Here is a 4,565-nt window from a genome sequence, read left to right as displayed (position 1 = left end):
GCACGGACATGTTTCATAGGAATCTCACAGGTCTCTCACCCCTGGATCACCAAAACCCAGGAAAACTTAACCTCCTGGACTCTTGCAAACCAGAAGCGGGCTTTCTTGAGGCAGGGCCAGATGAGGAAAAATGTCCCAGGCAGAGACTTTGTTGGAAACATCCATTTCTAGTACTTGTGATGCCAACCCTTGCTGGCAGGATGTTCTTTTCCAAGAGGGGAACTCCCTCCATGATGGCTTACGGCAAGAGTCCAGACTTCACCCTGTCTCTTTCCAGAAAACAAGAATCTCTCAGTTTGTGTTTATGAGAGGAGCGTGGGTTTCACCCAGCTGGAGGTGAGGAGAATGTCACCCTCAGCAGCTCCTGTCCTTGTTGAGAGTGTGGAACTCTTTGGGATGTGTGTATGTGTGTGTATGAGCGTGTGTTTGTGTGTGGGGGGCGCCAGTCAGGAGCCGCTCTGGAATGATGGCCTCAGAACTGGGGTTCGCTTCTTGTACTGGTACACTGTGTATGTTGTGCATAGGGCTTGGAGGATGAGCCAGGAAAAATTCCCTGTGGAGACAGCGAGGCAGCTCCTACTGGCTCAGTCTCGGGGAGGTGCCCCTTCAACGGCCTTGCAGAAGCTGCTGTTGACAGATTGTTGGGTGTTCTCAGTTCAGACTGCCCGGTAGAGAGCAGGAGGGCAAGATGGAAGGCTTTGTGCTGCTGGGAAGGACACACCTGCATCTTCAAGCCTTTGCTTCCCCAAAAGGACCACAGCACCATGGTGGGTACACACTGTGTTCTGACCAGTTAGGACTCACTGGCAGGCTTCTTGCATATGCAACCAGACTGTGATGTAGGGAGCCGTATTGGATTTGGGCCTGGCCCCTTTGTGGCTCAAAGTGTCTACGTGACTCTTGGCTACATGGCCACAGATGTTCAACCTTGAAATGACTGCCATAAGTCTTGAGAGTGTTGGACAAAAGCCTCTCCCATGAATTTACAGCACAGAAAGATAACTTTCACAGGATGTTTCACCCTGAGCAAACACCAGACACTCCGGCGTCTCCATCGCATGGCCTCTTCACCTTCTGCTCTCGCTGCTGGAATGCCCTCCTCACTAAGGACACTCCCCCTACCTGAAAGCCTTAAAAGCTGTAATGTTCACCCCAATAAATGAGACCTTGACAACAGAACATTTGCTTACTCTCCTTCTCTTCACCCCCATTGATACACAGGTGGAAGGCCTCTTCGGGACCCTGAATAACTGGACCTGCTGGACGGGTCACTGTGATCCCTACCATCAATTTTTAACAATTCCATGTGTTTTTATCCCAATTACAACCAATGAGACAGGGGCTGCTGGTAGTATCCATGCTTGGAAAATTGCCTGAAGAAGATGAGGATAGAATGAGTTGAAGTAGAAACATACTACTCTCTGGACAAAGTCAGTGAGGCTAACATGAAACGCTAACACAGTGGTATGGGCTATCATCTATCTTCCTACTTAAGCTATCATTTATATACATGAAATGTTAATACAGAGGATGTGGATTCTCATCTATCTATCTTCCTACCTACATGCTACGTGAAACTCTAACACAGTGGTATGGGCTATCATCTATCTTCCTACACACTATCATTTATACCTACCTATCTGCCTATCTATCACTTATCAATCCATTATCTATTTGTCCATTATCTATCATATATTTATTAATGGCCTACAATCATCTATCATCGATCTATTTGCCTACCTTCAATTATGTATCCATTATATATCTAGCTATCAGTCTATCTGTCTACTCTCACTGACCTCAATATTCTATATCTACTGCCTACTATTATCTGCCTACTATTTATCTATCCATTATCTACCTGCCTACATATTATCATTTTTATATCATACAGCTATTTATCGTCACTCTGCCTACTATCATCAATCTTTCTATTATCTGTCATCTACTTATCATCTGTGCATTTACCGTCTCCCTGTTCTCTTTCCCTCTTTCCTCTACCTTCTGTCTTCTGGACATTTGGTGGCTGGAACAGCATCTTCCTTCCCACTTCTCTATCTCCCACTCGATGGAGCTGTATGCAGTCTTGCTGAGCAAAATTGAACCTAAAAAGCAAACAGACCTCATTGTCATCTTCAGCCAGCATACGTTCCACTTCCAATACACTAAAAAAAAAAAGCCCTTCATTTGGTGGAGAGAGGCAGCGGGGAAACCCACTTTATAAACAATAGCAATAATACTCTCGGGGGAGCACCCTCAGGTGAGTGGCACTCTCCTGTGCGAGTGTGGCTCCAGCTCGCCTCTGCCTAGGCTTGGCAGCAGGCTCTCTGTCTGCATCTCCCCCCTCCTCCTGTTGGCTGGGTTCCCACCCTTAGCTTGGCTCCTGCAGCTCAATTCCTGGCTGGCTACACTGAGCCCGCATAATATTTTACGCAAATTCACAAGAATCCCAGTACAAAGCTCAACGAGAAGGCGCTGCTCCGTTTCCTTGCGGGAATTAATCATTTTAACTCTAAGAAGCGGCTCCAACTGGAGGGTCTTTGAGCTCAAAAGAAACATTACCAGCTTCGTTCCAAGAGCAACGGATTTCCCATCCCTCTGCCCTGCCTCGCCCCCCACCCCACAAAGTGCCGTCTCCTTTGGAAATTCCCACTAGTCTCATTTAGAGCTATGCTTACACAAGCTGCCTGGGAATTTCTCCCAGAAAGCCCCCATCTCTCCTGCTTTGTGGGGCCCGATTCCCACAGATCTCTGGGTGGTTTCTGCCGTTGTCTCCATCAACAGTGCGATAAACTTATTGTGGCTGCCCAGGCTTCTCCAAAGAGTTGTGGGAACCATTGGGGAATTACTTTTGATTTTTTTTCTAAACAAAATCCTGTTTCTTCTCTTGTTAAATGGCTGTTCCCAGAGCAGTTTCTGGGTTTGGTGGCATTAAAGAGAAAGACGAGATCCTGGCTCTAAGGAAGATCAACGAAGGCACCAAGCTCTGGCTTTCCAGTCAGGATAATTAAAGTTCAGCCAACGGTGGCTTTATCTGCCCTCGATGCCTCATGAATAAGGAAGGTCTTCCCTTCTGTGATTCTTTTACAACTAAAGAGAATATCTAAGGACCGGGCTGTGTGTTTCTTGCACATGCTGCTCTGGGAAAACAGGCTAGAATTTCCCTGTTCTTGTTTTCTTTAAGCAAGACTAGTAGACTTTAGCATCCTAGCACCTCAAACCTTTCAACAAGTAGCGAGGCTCGCTCTCCTCAAGCTGAGTAGGTGATGGTGGTGTTTTATATATTTATTTTTTTTCTATCTTGCAAGAGCAAAAGTTAGTCGCCTGTGTTTACAGCTTCAGCTTTGGGAGTATAATTTCTGCTTTCAGTCTCAGCTTCCTTGCCTTCATTTTTGTAGAAAGGAGTCATGACGAGGCCTGTTAGAATGGCAGTAAAAATTCCTGGAATAGGTACAAGTTTCTCTTCTTGGGTGCATGACCATTACCATGATTCTTTTGCTAACTTAGAACAGTAATTGTATGACTCATACCTGAGACATGGTTAACATATACATGTGTGTGCTCGCACACATACACACACATTCGTGCACACACATACCAGCAGAGGAACCAAAACTTAGTAACACAAGAAATGTCTATGTAGTTAGTCAGATAGCTACAAATAGTAGCTAGATTAAAGGTGGGCTCTATGGACTTTGTGGGAGAAGATATGCTAATTAAGTGGACTCTCTATTTCACTATAGGATTTGATTCCCCAAAAGTCAGCAAATATAACACAGAGAGTCTTTGCACACTTGGCTTCCAGCCAGGCCTGCCAACATCTTCCACTAGTGGGACAAACTGGTCACAACTGAAAAGCCACACTAATAGTGATGACCAACTACTGGCCAGACGTTACTCAGATCTCTCATTTATACCTAATCAGTCAGCTTCTTCCACCTCAGAGTCCCTCTTTCTGCACCACCCCACATGTCTGTCACATCTTTACTCTCTACCCATTACAGTAATTCAGGAGGCCCTGGTGCTTGATAACCTCATTTATTTAAGGTGCAAATCTCAGGCACTTGTAGACTGTCCATCAGTTCCTAGTGTCTCATGAATAGGGTAGGGCTCAGCTTTGGTGAAGGAAGACTATCATGTCTGTGTGAGAGAGAGTGTGCCTACTGCTACCATGCATTTATTACCAGGGCTGCTTTAAGATTAGATTACCCACTTGTCAAATATCTCCAGCAGTCAGGTTGGTTTTCTCTCCATTTTCAATGATGGTCTTTTGGAATAGGAGTCCTTGAGTGTGGACAGAATGACCCATGGTGAACAATGCCTTAGGGAACTGTGAAAGAGGCTCCAGGGGGAAAGGCAGAGGGCTGTTTACCTCGGGTATATTGTGTTCCCTGGATTCCTCTTGGATGTGTCTTCATGCTTTATGTGACTAACATTTACAATCAATTTATAAGACATGTTTATTCCTGTTAGATGTTGGAACATAGCTATAGAACCCAATCTGGTAAAAGGATATGCTGAGTGCTGTCCTCAATGTGCCCTGAATCTGGATATGGCCTTCTGCC

General features: G+C 45.5%; 1 long non-coding RNA gene across 1 annotated transcript; it reads right to left on the bottom strand.

The window, feature by feature from the left end:
• Window positions 1-1,181: 1,181 nt before the first annotated feature.
• On the bottom strand, window positions 1,182-2,551 carry LOC147995157 (uncharacterized). Its single transcript, XR_015687285.1, has 3 exons — window positions 2,457-2,551; window positions 2,002-2,105; window positions 1,182-1,373 (listed from the first exon to the last, which is right to left on the bottom strand). It is a non-coding gene; the product is annotated as an uncharacterized LOC147995157 (long non-coding RNA).
• Between the last annotated feature and the right edge of the window lie 2,014 nt (window positions 2,552-4,565).

Source organism: Rattus norvegicus, chromosome 4, assembly GCF_021556685.1.
Source record: "Rattus norvegicus strain SHRSP/BbbUtx chromosome 4, alternate assembly SHRSP_T2T, whole genome shotgun sequence".
NCBI lineage: Eukaryota > Metazoa > Chordata > Mammalia > Rodentia > Muridae > Rattus > Rattus norvegicus.
This window is presented reverse-complemented; position numbering and strand designations above follow the sequence as displayed.